This window comes from Hetaerina americana, unplaced genomic scaffold (assembly GCF_022747635.1).
Source record: "Hetaerina americana unplaced genomic scaffold, ioHetAmer1.1.p SCAF_10, whole genome shotgun sequence".
NCBI lineage: Eukaryota > Metazoa > Arthropoda > Insecta > Odonata > Calopterygidae > Hetaerina > Hetaerina americana.
The window spans coordinates 67449833-67473495 of NW_027286070.1; the positions used below are offsets into that span (position 1 = coordinate 67449833).

Consider the following 23663-nt stretch of genomic DNA (forward strand, 5'->3'; position numbering starts at 1 on the left):
TCATTTTACCTTTATTTTCGAACCCATTGAAATATCTAGAAGATTTTTATAGTAAACACAAGATTTGGCTATCCATATTGGAACGTGGAATGAAATGCGATACATGCAAGGATAGCTGGGGGGTGGAATACTAAATAGTGAGTTATAAAAAAGGGAAATTTATTCAAGAAATTCGGTAGAAAAAGATACTGTTTTGGTTGAGCACCTAAAGAGTTTTGGAGACTATGCAAGTGATTCCTTTGACTTAGACGCATTTGCGAAGGAGGAATATCGCCAATAGACTTCATTTGATCAATTTTGACCCCTATCCGGAAAGGTAGTGCATTGGAAGCATAAGAGAACTGGGGAACGATAGCTATGATTTCACATGCGGCAAAACTAGTCTGGAGAACCAATAATAGGATATTGCACCAAAGCGCAAATAGTTTGCGCCTAGCTACTCAGTCGAAGACCAGTTTGGGTTTAGGAGGGCAGTGCTGATACTTCAGCAATAAGAACAGTAATATAAAAGAATATAGACTACAACCAAGATGTCTAAGAGTGCTTTTGGAATTTGAAGGAGTCTAACGTGGATAAAGCGGCGCGGTAATCCGAAATGTAGGCTGGTCTCTTTTTACATTCAACTGCCTTTTTTTACTCTTGCAATATCTTTTAATCTCAGGCATGTCCCTGCTTACCTCCATTTCGGAATTAAAGGTAATAACTTTGAACATTTATTCTAGAGCTAGCGTCTTCCCACATCTTCCATTGAAGATACACGGAAATGAGCTGCTTCGTTTTGTGAAAATGCATGTTTATTAATACCAGATTCCTTTGCCCCTTTTAGGCAATCCAACTGCGGGGCAACAACGAAAGCGAATTATCTCACTGAAGATACTGGTGGCAATTTTTCTTTCAATCGCTATTAATTTAGTTCATCGTAGCAACATCGAAATTTTCCAAATCAGCGTAGCCTTCTACGAGTATCTACCCTCCGAATTCGGCTCGCGCCTCCCACTTTGCGAAGAGGTTTCTTAATTATGCACTTCGCAATCTTACATTTCTTTGTGGAATACCATTTGGCCATTAATCTTTCTGACTGATATTTGCATTAATCAAAGGGTCTGTAATACTTGAATTAGGGTTTTTAAAACCACTTTGCATGGGAAATATTTTCGCTGCTAATACATGCGTCGCTGTCACTCGAACTCACTTCCCGATTAAAGAAGTATTTCATCAACTTGTATTACTTTCATGTCATTCAATATGTAGGATGCATGATTAGAAGGATCAGATTGATCGTATATTCTGAGAACGCTCCGTGATTGTATAGGAAGAATCTTATCAAATGGTTTAGATAAATATGGCATATTATTAGGGATTGGTATCGTTGAAGTTAAGCAGGCATCTTTTTCGGGAAAACGTTAAATTACATCACACGAAAGAGTGCCCTACAAGCGTCACTAGAATGTGTGGCAAGGGATTAATTACACACCAGACCACTTGTGATTCGAAATACTTTTCCCCCCTATCGCGGTCGGACAATGTTATTCTGTTCCCTTGTCGTTCGTGGAAACGATGACATCTTAAATCTATCTGTTCTACACTAAATGTCTCTAATTTTATTGGCATGATCCCTCCCACCGTAGTACGAAGGGGGTAATAATAAATTTTCAACATCACTGCTAAAGAGGCGTCCTTCCAATTTATGAAAGAGATTAAATCTGCAATCAAACCTTCTTCTCTCCATGAGTGATTACTAGCCTAGCTGCTCTAATATTTTGGATACGAAATATATCAAATATACCAAATATTCGCAAAAATTATTGAGTAAAAGTTGTTTCACGAGGAAATGGGCATAAGAAAGCGATGATTTTATGTATATCATTATTTTTTTTTATTTCAAGAATCCAGGAGGCATCATATACCTCAGTAATGACAGATTTATTAAAGAAACACGAATGTAAAGAATGATTCTTCTTTGCTTATCTTTGAATTACTTCTTCAATATTTGCTGTCAAGTTCGAAACTCCTTTTTTCTGTCAAATAGCTATTATTTCAATTATTTTATTATTCAAACGGTTGAAAATATCTTTCAAATGTTTTGTCAACATTGAGCGGTTTTTTGAGTTTTATATACTACGTGATTAATTCTTGAGAATTTTTGCTCAAGAATAAAGTTGCCACCGAATGTTGAAATTATTTTATTTTCAATATTCTCAGCATTACTTTAACATTGTTTGCATTAAACCCTGGTAGCAATGAAGGCATCTTAATTTAATTTTCATTTTGGAATAGTGATTTTAATGCAACATCATTTTAGGAATGTATTATTTGATTGAATTAATTCAACTTCAACTTAGCGTTAACAGCATGAGCCGTAGGTCAAACCAAAGGGAGTTTGTTTATGCATTTATTGAGCATTAGTCCGAAAACAGCGCATGGGACTATTATCGGACTATTATCAATAATAACAATTGTCACATTTACAAATACCCAATCCCTATGAGAAGGAAAACTCACCCAAATGGGAATCAAACCCGCGACCCTTAGAATGACAGGACGTTACCCCCGTAGCCACCAGGGTTGACAAAGTCGGGGGTCGTCGTTTGAAACAAATTAAAGGATTATTCATGTCGTAAAAGACATTTAAGTGGTTGCGCAGTCGTTGTAAGTTTCATCAAATCCTCTAAAAAAGTTAATCACACGAAATTAGGTACTTACGAGTGTACACAAGAATATTCAATAACAGGATGCATTTAAATTCATGCGGTAACAATATTACAAAGATGGGTCAGTTTAAATACCATGCAGAATATCGAAATAATATATAAACTACCAATTCTAATTATCTCCTACGTGATTGTTTTCATATGATACATGATCTCTAATGGTACGAGGAAGAAACGACATTTTAAATCCATCCGTACTATTATATCCCTGATTTTACGCACGCAATCTGCTCCACTATAGTAAATCGGGCCCTTAACAGGTCTTTCATATCCTCGGATAAGTGACCTGCCTCAAATTTACGCAGTAAAATTAGCCTACATTTCAACCTACGGTCAACCAATGGCTTGCATTATAATTCTTCCGATAGTGTCGTGACATTGCAACGTTATCTATATAGACACTCGATTGGCTTTGGGCAAGAGCGTTTTGTTCCCTTCAAATAATCCACTCAGGTATGCCCCAATATCAGTGAATAAGCTGACATAAAAGTGACGGTGTTTTCATTTCTATTTTTATAATAGAACAAAAATCATCTCCATTCACGAAAATGCCATCACCCTCCCGAATGTGATGCTGCTGATTCATGTTTCCCGCTTGATAAAGGCGGTCATGACTTCCCTGTCTTAAGAATAACTCTACCTCTTACTTCTCCACATTAATATTCATGTATTTTTGCGACTATTTGTCCAGTATGTCATGATTTCTAAATGGCACAAAGGAGAGAGAGAGTCTTTAAGAGGTTATGCTCACATCGTCCTGGTGGCTAGATTTCCTAGCGAAGAAAGCCACAGAGCGGTTGTCACATGATAATAAAAGGCGTTCTTTGAGGTCAGATGGCAGCTTTACCACGCGCGCATTCATTTCGCTGCCAAATTGAGAAATTTTGCTAGGAAATCGAAGCTCATTAATATCTTTCATACTGATGAATACGTTCGTGATGGCTTCATTTATTACTTTGAAAACAGAATTGATCTTGTTCAGTAACCTCTTTTTGAATATTGCAGTGCAATTATTGCGATACGGTGATAATTGGGATGGCTAATTTAGCCAGTCTTCTGGGCTAAGTGCCCGACTCCTTCATTTGCTAAAACATTTGCTTGAACGAAAACAGTGGACGTTGCTCCATACAAAAGGAGAGATTTTGAGCCTCTATAATCACTTGTCCATTCGTAGCGTCGTGATTTTTGCACAATTACATCACCCCAAATATATCATTGGGACCATGAAATGTTTCGGAAAAGGATAGCATTGCCTCAACACAGATTCCATTTTGGTATCATTTGAGTTTAAGTTTATATGCTAGTAGACGATACTCATAGGCGTTGAATTCAGAGTATATGAAGGGAAACTGGTTTTTGAAATATCTACCAGTTATTATATAATCCTTTCTGAGGTATGAGGAAAGCCATTGATCTAAAAAATTCTGCCCTTGTGATGTAGCACCTCCTACCCATGTTAGGTTTGTACCTTCTCCATTACTAAAAGTGCAAACTGCTCTTGAATGGATGCCAAACCAGTTGCATTCGTATTGATCACGAGATCGATGGTTTCATAGTCGGAATCGACCCGTTGCTGCGTTAGTTTCACGTCGACACATTTCAGAGCTGGATTGGATGCAATGTGCAGCCAGTTGATCGGCCCGAATCCCAGCATGATTTATTCATATCGGTGGATTTGTGCGGTATCCGCCAGGGCCGGCGACAGAAAATGTTTTAAAACTCGAAATTATTATTTCGATTCGTCCTAGTTGATGATAGACTTCGTCATAGAACAATTTCACGTATTGGAGGCGGAACCAATCAGTTTAAAATTTTGTAATTTGCTGGATCATCATGATTACTGCTGTTGGACTCACAATAATGAATGCCTGCTCGAATTTCTTGTCGTGAAAATCTTCTTGGTCGCTGCAGCCACAGGAGATCGCACGCGGCATCGCCCGTCTCCCCCAAAACCTTAAGATCAAAATATCTGCGTGTTCTCTGTGCACCGAGGGATTCTTTTCTGCCCTGTGAATATTTTCCGACAGCCACGTATCCTTACTTGTTTTGCAAGATTGTACTCGATTTAAATGGCTTTATTTCTATCCTGGTGGTTTTTACCGTTTTTCTCAAAATTTAAATGAGAACACTGGGTGTACTCGAATAAGAAAGAAAGAAAATCCTCTCTTAAATAGTGGTTTAAATTTGTCTACTTTAGCCATTCCTTGCGGGTTATCTCATGCCCATCGGATTAAAATAATCCGTCAGTTTCATTGATTTTTTATTGAATTGCCCCGTTATTCAATTATATCGCAAATGTTAAAAGAGTAAGGGGGTTTGGAATGCCAAAACATTTGTACAATTGTTCTAAAATACGAGCGACCAGCATTTGAAAACCAGTTGATATATTGGTCGTGTGATCATAAAAATCATATTTACGAGTATTAATCTCAGAACTAAGTGTCGGGGCGTCAACCGAGGGAGTTTGAGCCCCCCAAAGATCAAAAATATATTTCCATTGAAACTAAGCACTTAAATAAATAAGCGATAGGTAAACCCTTCAATTGTTCGATATTTACCCTCCATTGCTCCACGTTTTGAATTATTCAATAAGATCATATTGTTGTAGACTAGGACCTTTTATACTGTGCACGATGAAAAGAGAAAGTAAATTTCCATTTGGCACAACTCATCCTCGTCAGAATGTCAAAAGAAATTAGAATCTCATAAATCCGTCATCATAATGACGAAGCACGAGCAGGATTATAGAAAAGCGAATTCTGAGCAGGGGCCACAGTATGTAAATACTGACCATAAGGATAAATAAACCGTATGCGTAGCAGTATATACCCGAGCGTAACTCATAAAGAGTACAATCATGTCATGTATTTCAAAATTTGATAATTACTACAAAGCCAATCGAGGACAATTCCAAGATTAAATATGGTTTTAACGGGCTACAGTTAATTTAACATTGCATCTAGATAAATGCATACAATAAGATAACCTTATTCTTAAGGAGAGTTGGACCCCTTGAAAAAGAATTTTTTTGGATATTGGATATTTAAGTACCCTGCAAGCCACCTGCAGGGTACTTAAATATCAGTGGCAGGGCGTGAATACACACCAGACTAATTTGGGCCCGAATATTTTCACCCCACCGCGGTCGAACAATGTTATTCTAATTCCGTATATTTCGTGGAAAAAATGGCATCTTAAAATATCTGTTCTACCCTTAGTCTCTCTAATTCTATTAACGTGATCCCTCCTACCGTTGCACGATGGGAGCAATAACACATTTTCAACATGACTGCTAAAGAGACCTCCTTCCAATTTATGCAAGAGCTTCAATCGGTAATTTAACCTTATAGAGTCATTGCCAGTCTAGCTGCTCTAATATTTTGTATACGGTACTAAGTTTATCATAGCGTTTTACAAATCTAGCTCCTCTACGCTGCACGTGATCCAATTCGGCAATTAATCCAACTTCGTGAGGATCCCATAAATACTCGCAGCAGATTCTAAATGAGGCCTAACCAACGACAGATAACATTTCTCTTTGACATTTTCATCGCATTCACCAAATACTCCTCCAATAAATCATATGTTTTTGTTAGCTTGTCCACATATTCCCCATATGTGTTTCACCCAGGAGAGATCGTGAGTGAGGGTAACGCCTAGGTATTTAATCGAGTCCACACATTCCATTACGGTGTTCCCGATGCAGTAACCATTCGCGAGGGAGTTGCTCTTTTTCCAAAAATATATCACTACACACTTTTTTAAGTTTACTTTTGATTACAAAGTGTCGCATAAGCGTTGTGTAGCATTGAGGTCATCTGGTAAAGCTACTGCGTCCTCGGGATCACGGATATCACGGTAAATCACTGCATCGTCGGCAAAATGAAAGTATCTTACTAGTGACTACGGAGTCAATATCGTTAACGTAGCGTAGGAATAAAAGAGGTACGAAGACACTTACCTACGGAACAACAGAAGTAACTTCTACTGCATTAGTGCAACTCCATCTATCACTACTCTTTCAACCCGACCATTTAATTGTCTTTAAACCAACCCCGGATGCGCCTTGGCTTAAGTGGATAGATGTTCGTCGTTTATTTCATTCAAGGTCTAACTCACTTAGTAATTCTGATGAATAATAAAGGAACAATCAATTAGATAATCCCCAATTGCAAGTTGTAGCCTTTTTTATTAGGTATGCCTGAAAATTTTTAATTCACTTGATTTTGAATTAAATTTCATTGGGCTCCTTCCGAATAAGAGCCGTTAACTCATCGATATGATACAACCTCGTTAAGAACAGAGTTTCTCGGGAGAGAATAAACTAAAACAAGAAAAAACAATCGAAACCATCGAATATTTCCGTTTCAGTTACGTCTCTACTTAACTTTCTACTCTTCATCGTAGCTAAAAAGCTAAATCGTGTATTTCCCGCAGCGGCTGGTGCTTACAGGGTTCGTCCGAAAAATAAGTGTACTGAGCTCAGGAAAAAAAATTTATTACACTTTTACATATCTTAAGCTAATATTCCTCAAAATAGGACCCTTGTGAGTCGATACACTTGTTCCAGCGGCGTTCCCATTCCTGGAACGCTCCCGCGAAGGCATCATCGGGAACCTCTCGAAGACTCGTCGTCGACCTCTTCTCTGCCCTCCACGAACATCTTGTGCCACCAAAAGATCATGTTTCTGGACATGGCTTACTCCCCGTAAGCCTGGTTAATCATACCGACAGTTTCGGTAGACGATTTCCCAAGCTTTACCGCAAATTTGATGGAATAACGCTGCTCCAAAAACTTCGGCATCGCGTTCCGTGACGTGGGTCGAGCGTGGAGGTTCGCGTTAACAGAGCTCCTCACTACACCACAGCTCAGAGCCGACTGCCTTTTTCAGCGTCGCTTGCCAACATACCCCCCTCCAATCGCAGCCCGTCAGAGCGGTGCTGGGCGCGCCTGGAGCGGCGCGCCCAGCCCAGGAGTCAGTACACTTATTTTCCGGACGAACCCTGTATAATGAAAAGGTGTACTTGTGTAAGAGATGTAGCAATTCCTATCATCTACATTTCCGGAGTTGACATTCGCGGTTTACTAATTCAATAGCTATTTATCTCCAGGCATACGTTTCGTATTTTAAGTTTCGCTTTGTAGCTTTCCTGAACTATTAATATTATTTTCACCATTCATACCGTCTCCTGTTCGTTTTATGCGGAACGTACGTCTTTGAAGGCCATTTAAAATCGAAGGAAATAAATGATCATATTTGTTAACCCTGATGTTAATATGCGAACCTGATATGGTTTTTAGCGCACCTTATAACCCTCTCTACGCCACCAGTTAAAGTCAGAGTGAAAAATTACCTTCGAACGATTTTCAATCCGAAAAGTGAGAGAAATGGATTTTGTCGGTTACGTAACAAATTCTCAGTTATCGTTCGTGTGTTACATAAACAATGGCCAGCCAGTTATGATGGCTACCGCCAGCGTTAACTTTATTGAGTTCGACGTTACATTCGGCGTTCAGGAAATGACCCCGCCGTAAGAGGATAGTTGTAATTGTTCACCCCAAGGTGACGAAAGGAATAGCTTCTTGAAATGAGTTCCGCGATCTAATGATTCACCATATTTCAAGTTTCAGTCTTATTGATAAGTATGTAAGTGTCTAAAAAATTAATTCGAAACTGCTCAACAAGTTTCCCGGCCTTATCATTAGTCGTCTATCGAACGGCAAATTCCGAATCAGGCCGAAGGAAGCACATTTCATGTGGCTTTTGAGGATGCGAACGGAGGTCTCCGGCGACGGTGGGAAACCGGAGAGGAGGAGGGAGGGTAGTCGACCGAACGTCGGCGGTGAGGCGGCTTGAATCACGTCTCCACGCCCCTCCCCACCACCGCCATCGCCTCGCGCCCAACTCCTAGTTATATAGCCCTCCCTCCCTCCCCCCTTCTGCCCCTCCTCTCCTCCTGGAGGCGATTCCTTGTGGTCGGCCTCTCCGCTGGGAGACCAGTCGTCGTTGTAGCCAAGAGTGTTCGGTCGCAGGAGATTTGACCGGCCTGTGGAGAGTCGGAAGGGTTACGCGCCGTCAGCCCGAGGTAAGTCCCCGCCCCGAGGTCCTTCCTTCCTCGACATCCGAGAGCTGCAGCGTCTTCGGCCCGGCAGGCGAAAGGAATCAACCTCTTCCCGCTAGTTTGCTTGCTCCCAATCAGTTCCTTGTACGCACTTCCGAAATGGACGAAAGATAGACAGACTTGTGCCAAGGCGAAGTTTCTATCTCGTGGGGGTGTGACCTTGTGGAGACCGCTGGGGCAGCGGAGTGCTTAAAGGTGTTGTTTTCTTTTCGTCCTTGGCGGACGGAATAGGGTTCACGAGAACGTGTCAGAATACATTACCTGTCCCCAGCGTGACTTTTTCCCTTGCATTGTGCTCCACTTCATCGAGTTTGCTTGTACGACCTGAGGGTTTGGCCCTCTTCGAAGGGAGACGTTTTCGCCGGGCGACGAAGATGCGGCGGCGGCATTACATAACGTTCGCCGCCGTCGCCTCACGGGCCGTCCGGTGTGCCTCCCGCACGCACGCGAGCTTATATAACCGTGGTCGAAGGAGAGGATAATGAGAGCGAGGGTTCGGACCTCGACTTTGCGCTTTCCTCTTGCTCGGAAGTTTCAATGGTGGATGATCACATTGCATTTTCTTCATTTCATATTGTCATTTTTGGGCTGCAGTGCGTTGCGATATAACGTTGGCAGGTCTTTATCCAATTCGTAATTGTTAAACCCCAGAGACAATTGAACTTTTCGTGGATTTTTTCGGAATATATTTGTTTGAATTATTTGCAAATAGTCATATAATGTAATAAAGGTCATAAATAAGTTTTCGGATGCTTTGGGATAGCAAATAACAATGTACCCGCAGAGACTATCTTTAATTAATCCTAACCCCTCGCGCAAGCAAAGAAACATGTTTTCTTATAATTCTGTTGTATCTCCTTAAAATTATTTGTCGAGGTCCATATTAGGTGAAATTATTTGAGTTCCTGAGGACACTAAATGTGAATTCGTATGTTAGGATAATGAACAAAAGTAATGTAATGTATATTATTCGTAGGAATCAGCGTACAAATGTCTTTTGATCTCTCTATCCATAAGAGTTGAATATTCGAAATGTGATTTTCATTTCTCTATGGCTTGACCTTATATGCCCCTTCATTCCCATCCAAATAGGCGAACGTGCATTTCCAGCTCTTACATAACGTTTGGTATCAAGCCATCACTTGGAGTGCTCAACGCTCAGGTTCCAAGCAGGTTGCTTGCAATTCCCTGAAAAATACTGTTTTTCCAGGACGCCACTTTATTTAGTTTTGTTTTTTGATTGAAGTGGATTTGATCAGGTTGCTTGGGTATATTTACAGATACGTTCAATAATCCAGGGGTATTTTTTTATGCACGACCATATTTCCTCTATTATGACGTAAAATGCATTTAGTTCTGTCAAATATTGTTAGTGTAGGTGATAAATACAAAATATTATGTTTATTTCGTAAAAAGTTTGAAAATTATTCCGTATTAAACCTGGGTACATTTGTTTCTTGTTCGGTGAATTAAATTAATTGATGCACTGTTTCTTTGATCTCTAGGCTAATGGAATATTATTGTTTTTTGTTAAAGGAAGTCAATCTAAATTCTTCAAACTTTGAAAACTCTTAAGCAAATTGGCAGCATCCTTAGAATTACATAACCATTGCGTCTCGCTCGGCAAGTGTTAGGCATTGAATAACCTGCATTTTCCGATTAAAAGAGCTTCTTATCTATATTTCGGGAAGTACAAGTTTGCATAGTATAACTAAAAGTGACCTATACCAAAGGGAAGTATCACTTTCAAAAATTTGTCGAGGTTACCCCCGATTGTGAAATTTATTTTAGTTAAACGTTATTTTCCCTGCATTGCGTCCATGAAATAACAGTCGAATATATATTTTATCGAAAAATTTAAGTGGAATTTGTTGTAAGGATAAGTTTACCCCGAAATAAGAGGTTGTGAGCGACGGAATCGAGTATGATCGGTTTATACGGTTTTACCCAAGGTACGAATTTGCGCCGACTTATTGCGAACGTCGCCGCAGGTGAGACCGGAAGAATCACTGCGCATGCGTAGTGAACCGAGCATGTGATCATCTCCGAAGGGGAGAGTATTGCTGTCTCGTGACTCCAGTGAGAGAGAGAAGGGTGGGGGGAGAATGGAAACGCTGCTGACTACCCCTGGAAAACGCATAGGAAATTGTGCTGTCTGAAACTTTGCACGAATGTGAGAGTAATAAGTACATGGAATCAAATCTGTGAGAAGTGGAAACTTGTCCAATCAATCCTTCCACGAAGTCTCCAAGAGGAGGTTAATCGGAGGGCATTCCAGGTGAACATTTTTAATCGAAAATATCTAAAATTAATATTCTTGATTTATTAAAAAGAAGTGAAAACCTATGTGTGAGTAATTTCAAAAGAATGTCTTAAAGTAAATGAAAAACTAATCAAAAATTACGTAAATAATCTTTTCCATTCACTTCGCGAATAATACCTGCGCAGACTTTTCCATATGGCTATTGAATTTAAGCGACATTTTATTTATGCATGGAATCATTTTTATTGTTTTACGCTTATTTATTAAATCTTTCCGCATTTCATCATTATCAGCGATTCCTTTCGGTATTATTTTTATTTAATAACATTCGCAGGGCATTATATTAAATCCTTCCACGCCTATAATTTAATGTTTTTGGGAAAAGGGAAGTGCAATTAGATTGTAATATCTCAGATTATTATAGTACAGCGTGCATCTTTACTTGATATGTTATTAAAGCATCATATTAAGGATGCGTGACCACAGAATGTATCAAATGGCAAGTAAGAAAGAACTTCACGGAAAGGAAAAGGCTTTCGGTTTGGAATGGGCGAAACAAGTTCTTATTTTACGTTTTTTCCTACTGAAAGTTTGACCTGTGTTATTCGGAATTCGTTATGTAATAATATGTCCTATTGTTTTTTTTACATTTAAGATTGAATTTCACATATCAAATATTTAATTTTTTAATTAGATCGTACTAGATATTCGATGAAAATGTAAACTCCTAGGTATGAAATAGTGTAAAACTAAAGGTAATAAAAAAAGAAAAGTACAATTTTTAGTGCCTTTGCATTTATAAAAATAATAGATTCTGAACTTCCTAAAAATTAATTAAAATGGCGATGCGATGTTACCAAAAATTTTAATCTCTATTCCGAAAAAGGGTAAACCAGGGTTATGTAACCTTAAGTTTAATTTAAGAATCGTAGAAAACGTTTTGATAACGGGGAAAATATTGCTTTGCGGAAGACCATTTCGTGTTTAGGAAGTGGAGAAGGACGCTTGACGCCATAGCAGTGATGAAATTTGCAAGGCCGCCGCAGATGCCATTTCACGAAATGTGAAAACGCCCAAACCTTCAAAATGGAGAAGACAAAGTAGGAAGTAGTGCCGCATTGTCGTCCCACCCTTAGATCTCTACTTGATTAGCACTATACTTATTAGAAAATAGCAAGAATAAATTGGAAGAATGCCTACTTTAAAGTGTTCTCAGTCGTATGGGAAAGAGAAATAACTTCTTTGTCGTGTCCTCCCCGTGTAAGGTCATAACTTTCGTTGAGGTATGCATATTGGTCGCCATGAAATCTTACATAAAAACTGTACTTGGAAGGAATAAAAAAGCATTGATTCTGTTCCATAACTTTATCATTCCATGATCCACTAAAAGAAAACAATAAAATTTCCAGAAGGAATTTATACTCGCGCGTCCATGAAGGCCAAAACCACACGGAAATGTCTTTGAAATCTAAAATTAGATTTTAATTACATAGTGACATTAGATTAAAAGCAGCCATATTTATCGCTACTGATCTCCGCAGATGATAATTTTTTATCAATACTTATAGTGTGTCCTCTGATTTGAATTCTAATAATGAATAATTCCTGGGAACTAAAACGCATACGCATAATAAGTGGCTTGCATATCCATTCAAAATTTGAACTCATCCTGGATATTATTGATGGCAAGGAGAAAATAAAATGAATGATGGTTCGTTCATTTGTTATAACAAGCAAATTTGGCACATATACAGATATATATATAGATATATATATATATATATATATATATATATATATATATATATATTGCTATCCTACTCTACATCAGGTCCCTCTTCATCTCTGAGTACCTTCTTCCTCCCTTCATCTCGTCAAACATCCCTATCCTGTTCCTTCCCTTTCCTCGTTTGCCTAACATTCTCCCCTCAATTACAGTCTTCAACATCCCACTGCCGGTCAGCACCCCCTTCATCCACTTTTCCTGCCTCCATAGAATTTCTCCCAACAAACCCCTCTCTTCGCCCACCATACCAAGTACTTCCTCGTTTGTTTTCTTCTCTGTCCATTTTACCTTCTCCATTCTTCTCCACAGCCACATTTCGAAAGCCTTCAATCTACGTCTATCCTCCTGCTTCAATGACCACGTTTCCGCACCGTACATAGCTACGCTCCATATCAAAGTTTTTACGAGTCTTTTCTTAATATCCTTACTCAACATCCCTGTCATCAACTCCCTCCTCCTTGTGAAAGCCTCTTTGCCCAGCGCAATTCTTCTCCTTACGTCCTTACTACTTTGACCGTGTTGGTCCAAAACACTACCGAAATACGCAAACTGTTCTACCTGCTCTAGTTTTTGCCCTCCTATTTTAATGCTTAGCTTAGCCTTTTTCTTTCTAGAAAATCGCATAACCTTTTTTTTTATTAATATTGATTCTCATCCCATACCTGTCGCACTAAATTTCCGATTCACTCAGCAATGCTTGCAACCTCTTGGCTGACTGACAAACTAAAGCTTGGTCATCAGCAAACCTAACTGATTTCACCAATTCCCCGCCCACTTTCATTCCTACCTCCAGTTCCTCCCATGCCTCTTTAATCATTTCCTCTGCATACAGGTTGAACAGCAACAGTGATAATGGGCAACCCTGCCTTACACCTCTTCCTAACACTGCCCATCCGGACTCCCCGTTCCCCACCCGCACCTGAGCAGTCTGAGACATGTGCATGTTGCGGATTAGCCTCCTTCCCCTCCATTCTATTGCTATTTTATTCAATATACTCATTATTTTTTCCCAATTCACTCTATCAAATGCTTTTTCTAAATCTACGAAACAGGCAAATACCTCCTGAGTGTATTCTATATTCCTCTCGATTAGTGATCTCATTACTGCAATGGCATCACGCGTACCTCTCCCCATCCTAAACCCAAAGTGATCATCCCCTAAGTAATCATTTGCCCTACTCTCTATCCTTTTGTTTATGATCCTGAGAACAACTTTAGCTGCGTGGGATATCAGACTTATTGTCCTGCAGTCCTCACATGATGTAGCCTTTACCTTTTTCGGAATAGGAACTAAAACTGATCTCACAAAGTCTTCCGGCCAGATTCCCTCCTCATAGATACTACGAATCAGCCCATATAGCCTTTTCCTTCCACATTTTCCTGAACATTTCAATAGTTCTGCGGGAATGTTATCCAGTCTCACGGCCTTATTTAGTTTCAACTCCCTTAATGCCCTTTCTATCTCATCGTCTAGTATGCCTGGACAAAAGCTATCTTCCTCTACGTCATATTCTTTTTCAATGTCTAACTTTGCTGGTCGAAGTTCTTTACTATACAGTTCTTCTATATATTCCTTCCATCCCGCATATACTTTACAGATTTCGATTATTCAAATTACGAAAATTTGTTCCAGGAATTCGATTCTAATAACATTTGCTCCAAATTTTTAATCATTATTCATAGATTTAGAGAGTTGTTGTGTTACACAGACTATCGTTTATAGGAATGGGTATAAAATATGGAATTTGCCAGAATGACAGTTGTTCTAGATCGAAAGCTTCCATGTTTTAGCTAAAATTTCTCTCATATTCTGGATAGTCCTGAATATAACTTTAATCATCATTTCGTTTTCACCTTGTAACTTTACATGCCGTGTTATCATTAAATTTCGTGAGAATTCTGAGCAAGGAAACTTTCGATATTATATAATCATTCTCCAGCTGCGTATTCTTTTTCATATCATAGAACTACGTCCAAAATTTCAATTCCCTCTTTTTTCCTCTACCCCACACCTCTAAAATCATGCCTTCTATCGCAGCCTTCAATGTCTCATTACCTCTTAATGGGTCCTCCCCCCAATTTTTCGCATTCTTCGAATTTTCCCCAGCATGTTCCTCCCATCTCCCGCCATGTCCAACACGTATTCGCGTGTTTTATTCCATCATTTTATTTTCTCCGCGCTCTTCCATACCCACATCCTAAAAGCCTCCCATTTACGCTTATCTTTACTCAAATTTCAAGTTTCGAGACCTCACACTTCCATTCGCATTATCAATATTTTTACTTGCCTTTTTTTCGTATATTTGCTTCAACACTGTTGACTCAATTCTCTCCTATTTGTAAATTTGTCTTTTGTACACGCAATGCTTCTAATGACCTTCATACTGAGCTTATTTTCTTTTTAAATACCTCCCAAAAAAGTGGCATTTACTACCTCTGATCAATTCCCACCCACATTTGACTCAGCCTTCTTCTTCTTAGTTCTTCCCAAAAATCTTTCTCCAAATCAAAGAATGCGATATATATGCTCACACTCGATATCCTCTTTTCAACGTTGAGTCTAAGAGCAAGAATAACTTCTCTTTTGCTCTTTTACTTCTTCAGAAAAACTGATTGGTCCTCACTTAAATACTCCTCCTCTTTATTCTCCGTTGTTCTGTTTATTATGCTTTTCAGAGTTTTCATTAAATGAGCCTTTAGACTGATTTATCTGAAGTTTTCACATTTTGCTGCCATTTTCAATTTTGGAATAGGGACAATTACGCACCTACGTACTTTGTGATTACCATCGGCATTTTTCCTCTCATTTGCGTTTCGCATACACATATAAAGTTTTACAGCTGTCAGATTCTTATGTCCTGAATTTTTTATTCGTTCCCGGGGCATAGCGTCGATCCTTGGTGTCTTGTTTACTCTTTAAATTCTTTTCTCCAGCGTCGAATTCAGACCTAAGGATTTTTCGTCTCCTTTCTCATCATCGTCGACATGATCTTCTCCTTCCAGTATTCTTGAATCCATTTCTTTTCCGCCGTAAAATTCTCCAAATACTCTTTCCGTCTCTTCACTTTGCAATCTGTGGTAAGGAATTCTCCATTGCTCTCCCGAATGACTTTGATATATGCTCTGCGTTCGTTTCAACGGAGTCTCATGGTTCTGCAAGCTACTTACACTTTTGCCAGGACAAGGTCACGCTGCACTTCTTCCTGCAGGGTCTTCATCCATTCGTCGCTGGCCTTTCTTGCTGTTCTTGCCCGTATTTCAATTCTCGACCTTCTGTCTTTCACATCTGTCCTTCCTCAGTCCTAGGGTCTTAATCTCTCTTCTATTGGGTCCAGTATTTCGTTATCGATTCGTGGTTACCTTTTCACAGGTTTCCCTTGGCTCGAAGTTTTCCTGGTGGCTATTAAAAGTACAGTCTTTATTTCCTGTCATGTTTTTTATCGACCCGTGTTGTCATATATTTCTTTTTCCAATGCCATCTGGAAATCCAGCCGCGGCTCAGTTCCCCTCAATCTCTCTCACCCCCATCGAGTCTTTATTCTCTTCGTTAGCTTCTTGAATTTCACCTAGTACTAAACTATTGTCTCCGTCGATATCTTCCCCCGGTTAGCTTTCGCAGTCCTTTATTCGATTCCCTAATCTCTGCTTCACGAGTATGTAGTCAAATTGATATCTTCTAACCTCTCCAGGCATCTTCCATTTGTATCGGTTTCATGGGTTGTATTCAACAAGGGTGTTTGCCGCCACTAATGTGTACTGTTCGCAGAATTCCGAAATCCTTTCTCCTCTTTCACTTCGCCAATCATTCAAATGTTTTTCGTTCCTGTCATTATCCAATGATTGAATTCCAGTCTCCAAATATAATTAGCATTTTTCTACTTTAACATATTAATTACTTTCGCGAAATCTTCACAAATCTCCACTTTTTCATCATCATGGTCTGTTGTCGGTATGTAAACTTGTACCACTACGGCATCTGTGGGTGTCGCTGCTCGAATCTTCACTATGATGATCATTTCCATGAATTTCTGTAAGCTCTTCACTCTCACTGCAGCACTTTTTCTTAATATTTCGCTCACTCTTGAATTTCCATTCATGGAACCTCCAAAAGTCTCCCTTTTTCGGGCCGTTTCATTTCACCCGCACCTGAGCTAAATAATCCCATTCTTTGCATTTCTATCTTTTTACGTTCTCAAACTTCTCGCATTCCCAGAATGACCGGATATTTCAACTTCCAAGATTCAAGATTAATTGAACCATTTGATAAATGTATTCTATGGGAATAATCCCAGTGATAAATGCTGAGTATTCGTAGTAATGAAACGAAAGCTTTCCATGAGACAGGAAGCGTAAGTATGCTAAATACACGTATTACTTTTAGGCCTAATCATATAGAACAAATGGAACAGAATGCGAAGTCTGGTGAATTATTTTTAGAAAAAGATCATGGCAATCATTTCAATTGAAGATGAGTTTATAATAAATTGAGGGAATTGTATACGTGAAGAAAAACCTTCAAGAGTTTTATGTGAATCATGGTTTTAAACAATTCATTCAAATTGATTTCAAGCCAGGGGAATGGGTAAAGTTTCGAAAATTTTGAGAAACAGATGTGAAAAAGGATACAAAAATTGATTTGGAAAGAGAGGAAACAAACTAAGATGTGAAGATTCAAATCTTAATTTGCTACACTCCGGGGAAGCCGCCACGGCAAACTGAGAATGTTAGAGAATCCGAAACAGCATTGGAAAATGAGTGACCCAGACAGGGGGCCGTGAAAAATCTATTAGAGGATACTTGGTTTCCATTGAGAAGGAATAACAGATTTAATTGAATGTAAGCTAGTGGCAGAATAACTCGGAAGACGCCATTTTGCCGAATCGGATCGCGTGTCCCGTAAAGGACCTAGATTTTTAAAACATTATAATGATAAACTTAGCAGCGTATCCAAAACATAAGAGGAGCTAGGTTGGGAATCACTCATAAAGCCTAGGTTAAACTATAGATTAAATATCTTGCAGGGGTGGAGAGGGGGAGAAAGAGGTGGGGCTGTGATCGACGTTGATGGGAAAGAGGAGAGGAGTGTTAAGCGTCAGGAAAGACTCTCCCCTTCCGGGAGAATCCTCTCCTCCATCCCATCAACGCCGATCACAATCCCACCTCTTTCCCTTTCTATCACCCACCCCTTCCGCCACATAAATGGTTTATAAAATGACCGCAACAAATTGTCCCGATGTTGACGCCTAAGTGATGAAACTAGTTGTACCAAAATAAAGGACAGTGGAAAAATAACAAATTGAGTAGCTTCCGGCGTGATGTGGTGGAAGTCGAACATAATGAATTATGTATGTATTTTGAACATAATGTCGATGTATTACATCATTACTCCTAATGATGATGTAATGCATCGAAACCCGGTCGTAAAATAAAACTTCTATCAAGTGGAAAAGTGCTAAGATCAGTTATTCTTCAGTGGGAAAATACATTGCTTTCTTCATTTAACCTATCATCACCCCCATCGTACTACTGTAAGAGAGATCATATTAATAAGTGTTAAGTAAAATTGGAGAGAATAAGTGTAGAACAGATAGATTTAAGATGTCATTTTTTCCACAAACGATGAGGGATCAGAACAACGCTGTCCGACCGCGGTAGGGGTAAAAATATTCGGGTCAAATTTAGTCTGGTGTGTATTCATCCCCTACCACACACCCTAGTTTTGTCTTGTAGGGTACATAAATAAATAAAATTTTGAAAGGGAAGAGAAATTATGGGCGGTGTGCATCGAAGAATATTTCCGGAGTATCATCTTGCCTGTTGACCTCTTCTTGAAAATGTTTGAAAAATTTTCTTATCTTTTTTGGATTACCATTAACCAACGATGGAGATGGTGCGTTGGCTTTCGTACTGGCTTCCCACCCAGAGGGCTCGGGTTCAAATCCCGGCGGTGTTGAATATTTTCCTGAGGTATCTCGATCCCTAGGTGAGGTGCTTTGTGGAGGGCACTTTGAGTGAGTGCGCCGTCCGTCGGATGGGACGTTAAGCTGCGGACTCCTTGGCGCCTTTCGTAAAGAGTAGGCTAATGCCGACGCCGGGTTCCTCGCCACCCTTCATCCTTTCCTGCCCATCCCCTGTGGCGCAAATGACCTCGGCTGTCGGTCGCCTCCCCTAAATACTACTACTCCATGAACCAACGTTGGACCTGCCGAATAATTTCATTTGTAATAGTTTTGTCAGAGATAGTGGATGTTATTTAGGATTGGTATAAAAACCTAAAACACAGTAATACACACGAAGGTCAGTTAGATAGGCGAGGATAAAGCTTACCTTCAAATAATCCCTCAACGGTGGGTGACACTCAAACTTCAGAATCAAAGAGCAGTTGTGTTTATCCCTGCGCCACCTGTGGTTTCCAATGGAAAGCCCGAAGAGTCAGAAGATAAGAGTGAAGCTGTATCGGCTTCCGGTATCGAAGGTTAAGTCGACACCCATCCGAGCCCTCCAGTCAGTAGACCAGCGTCCTACCCACCGAGCTACCACGTTTTTTGATGCAAAATAATCATTTATTTTACTAACAGAAGTAAGGGTAGAATTGCTTTACCCTCTGCTGTAATTGGAAACTCGTGTATGACTAGCAAGACACAAAATATCCGTGAACCCCATTCTCGATAACACACATTAATTACAATAACTCGCTCTGCATGCGTTCTACCTCCCTCAATTTCATCCCAAATTCTTGTCATCTTCCCCTCGCTGCCTCGTTTTCCCAGCACATATTTCCCCTATCAAAGTCCTCAGCATCCCGCTAATACATTATCTCCCTGTTCCACTTGTCCCGCCTTGGATTATTTTCCAGGTACCCTCTTTCTTCAAATACCATTCATAGCACTTCGTCGTTTGTTTTCCTCTCAATCTCATATTTTTCGCTTGTTTTGTCTTTACAGCCGTACTTGAGGTTACTGTCATTAACTCCATCCTCTTTTTCGAAACTTCTTTGCTAAGCAAATTTTCCTTTCAATGCCCTGACTACTTTTCGAAAAGTCTTCTAAAACACTTCCGAAGAAGGAGTACTGCTCTATTTTTTTTTTGTTTCCCAACTTGAATGTTTATTTTTGTTCTGGGAAATCCATTACCTTCGCTTGCTGATGATTGATTGTCATCCCGTAACTATTGCACGGATTCTGTAAGGCGCTATGAAATAAAAAGAGACATTTCAGGCGTGATATGGTGAAATATAATAATAAATTTAAAATTGGCAATATTCCACGAAATAAAATTTATTAATACGACCAGATTTCAATGTAACTACATAATCGTCAGGTGAATTTTTTAATCGGTCAGGTTATTTTGTGGAAAATTGCCAATTTTTAATTAATTCGCTATGAAATGTTTGCAATTATTTGTCTGACTGCTGATTTGAATGCTTAATCATTCCCCTCCAATTCCCCCCTACTTTCATTCCTGAATTAAACCCTTTCCATCCCCCTTTTACTATTTCCTTCGCATACATTGAAAAGCGCGGGTGAAATGGACAACCCTCTCCTGATCACTATCCAACTCGACTCTCCCATCGCCATCTTGCGCTGTATGATTATAAGAAGTACGGGCTTCGGACAAGTCGTCTATCCCTCTGGTCTTCTCTCATCTTCTGTAATACGTTCATTAATTTCACCCAATACTCTTTTGAACGACTTCTCAAAATTCATTTTTTTTTATTTATATGCATATACGCTGCTAGCCACCGCCAGGGTGTGTGACAGGGGGTGAATACACACCAGAATAATATTACCCGTACATGACCCTACCGCGGTCGAACAATGTTATTATGTTCCCCTATCGTTTGTTGAAAAAATAAAATCTTAAATCTATCTATTCTACTCTTAATCTCTCTAATGTTATTGACATGATCTCTCCTACCGCAGTACAATGGGAGTAATAACACATTTTCAACATGACTGCTAAAGAGACCTCCTTCCAATTTCTGCAAGAGATTCAATCGGTAATTTAACCTTCGCCCCATGAGTTATTCCCATCCTAGCTGCTCTAATATTTTGTATACGGTACTAAGTTTATCATAGCGTTTTACAAATCTAGCTCCTCTACGCTGCACGCGATCCAATTCGGCAATTAATCCAACTTCGTGAGGATCCCATTTGCTTGTAGAATATTCTAAATGAGGCCTAACCAAAGATTCCTGGATGTTTGGCTTTCTCGGTGCCTTGAACGTATATGTCCTGTGACGGATCTCATGTAGTTGGCCAGAAATGGTCCGGCAAGAGCAGGATAGCAATATTCCTCATTCTTCTTTCGGTTTTTCCAACAAAACTTGAACCAGAACCATTATTTATTGGATTTCTCTTAAATATTTGGTAACATTATTGAAACAGTGGAAGATATTATTATAAAATATTTGGCATAAAAATCGAAATTGTAGATCATCCTGAGCATGAACATTGGAGACTAAAATCACCGGAAGCAGGGCTTTCGGGCATAATTCTCAAAATGACCGGCTTATCGAGAATACTTAATGAGACATGGCATACTGTAGCGGATTGAGCGTAGTACAGTGATAGAGTCGAAATAGTATGTGGAAGGAAGGACTGCTTTAAATGCTGGACTCGTTTTGCTTGTTGGGTGTGGATCTGGCGATGAGCAGACTGTTATAAAAACGAGTGGCAATTAACATAATTTACTTCACAATGCCATGCGTTATCACAATGCCATGCGTAACCAAATAGGGCCTTAGTGTCTAATGCGTGAACTGATGCATCGCGGCCTTCCACATTGTGATAATTAATGTGGCATACTTGAAAATGAGCAGAGTATGAGTTGAAGAGACAAAAGAGAACATTCCTTAGCTTTTCAAGTGACTAACAGCGGGAAGAACATCTTACCCCAGGTACCTTTTGATGTGAATGAAGGAGCAATCAAGATATGAAAATATGTTCCCAAGCCTTTTAATTTGACACGTCTAATGAATTATCAAGAGTCTATACGGTAAAGTATTCATACTTATAATTACTATTTGCTAAAACCTTATTTTAAGAGCTAATAATTGTGCATTGGCCTGCATGCCTGTTGATATCAATAGATTGTAAAGGTAGTAGTAGGAGAATCAGGATGGCAGTATTAAAAAGGGGAGTGAGATAGTCCAGAGTCCATTTTCGCCCATACTTTCTCTCTGATATGCCGAGGAAGAGAAAGGTGAGAGGGGCTAGAAAACGAGAGGCCAAGTAGGACGAGAGGTGATAGAGTCGTCGATATTCGTGGTTGACAAGGTGTTAGAAATCTAGTTGCACGCGTCCTTGCGAAGCTTTTTTCTGGTTTCATTACAAACCTACCTCCAATCATCAGAGTACCTCTCATTATAATGGTGCCATCCCGGAGCATTGAGACGCCCTGACAAAAAGGCACCATGCAGCAAATTGTATCAAGCACACATCTTCGACGCGTTGCCCGCGCTACTCCAAAGTATTTTAGCCTAAAGATGATCAAAATTAGGAAAAATATGATTCAATTTGCATGTATCTTTTGAAGCAAGAAATTTGCTGAATGCTGGCTCTACTTTCGATGATGAGATTGCAATTTTAATTAGGATTCGCAATGTATCGCAATTTCCTGGACAGGGAAATCTAAGAAATTGACAACACCCACCACAAAAATGATAACAGTGAACCCATAATGCAATAGTCGAAGCCCAATTTCGTCTGAAATGTACATATTAAGATGAGGGGCCAGTTCTTTTCCCTTGTTCCATCTATGGTTTCTTAGAAAGATCTTGGTGAAGCTGAGGCTGCTCAGAGACGTCACCCGAGCGTCAGAGGCGCAGCACCGTTCGGTATAGCATAGGTAGGGGCGTGGTAACGCCCCTCCATATGCTATACCGAACGGAAGACAAATGTTAATTTTTATTAAAAAAAGCTATCCCTAAAGCCAGAATCTAAAATGTATAAATATTGAATAAAAAAACCCTAAACACCATAATCTACCGAAGGTCGGTAGGTGATGTTCACCCAGTACTAAGCCCTATACGGCGTGTGAAATTCACACATCAGGGTAGGGGGGCCAGTTCCTTTCCCTGTGCCGGTTATGGTTTCCCAGGAAGATCTGGTACCCAAAAAATCACATAGCTTGGGCGGAGCTGCAGGTACCCAGATAGGTTTGCCCGGTAATCGAACCCGGGCCCTCCGGTTAGTAGTCCAACGCTCTACCCCCTGGACTACCGCGACCCAAAATTATTGTTTAGGAAGCTAAAAATAATGTAACAACGAATGCAGAAATGAATAATAAATAACTCTTCTAAAACGTGGAAAACGGAACGAAAACCTTAACCGCACAAAAAGTTTATCAAACCCTAACACTCCGTGTGAAAGATGGCCCAAAAAATGGCATGAAAATGGTACCTGCGTATTCTCAGTGTTAACATAATTGCCATCAACTCACAGCCCATCTATCCTCGGCGCAAAGTCTCCCTTTTTAAGATTCTCGAATTTGTGGCTTATGAAAATATTATGTTATTTTTTGACAAGATATGGAGCAATTAAAAATTGTACACCAGCTCTTTCAAGGCATTCCCTTTGCGTTATTTTATTACAAATCATTCGAAAAATTTTTCATTGTCCCTTTTTCCCCGATAAATTTCTAACCTGGAAAGTTAATTAAATGTCAGACGAGACTGAATGGTATTGCATACAGTGATTCCTTCCATTTTAATATCGTGTTGGATTACTGAATGCATATTGAGTAAATATATAACTGATCAGTCAGTTACTTTAAAATT

At 39.6% G+C, this 23663-nt stretch overlaps 1 protein-coding gene across 2 annotated transcripts in view; it reads left to right on the forward strand.

Annotated features, from left to right (window-relative positions):
* The first annotated feature begins 8691 nt into the window (after window positions 1–8691).
* LOC139700198 (uncharacterized) overlaps window positions 8692–23663 on the forward strand; it is a 56283-nt gene continuing 41311 nt past the window's right edge. Inside the window, exon 1 of one of the 2 annotated variants that reach the window (XM_071598787.1) lies at window positions 8692–8798. The gene's annotated coding sequence lies outside the window, so the exon portion shown is untranslated. Of the gene's footprint in view, window positions 8799–11021; window positions 11113–23663 lie in introns of those variants that run through there. The other variant, XM_071598788.1, reaches the window with a different exon arrangement.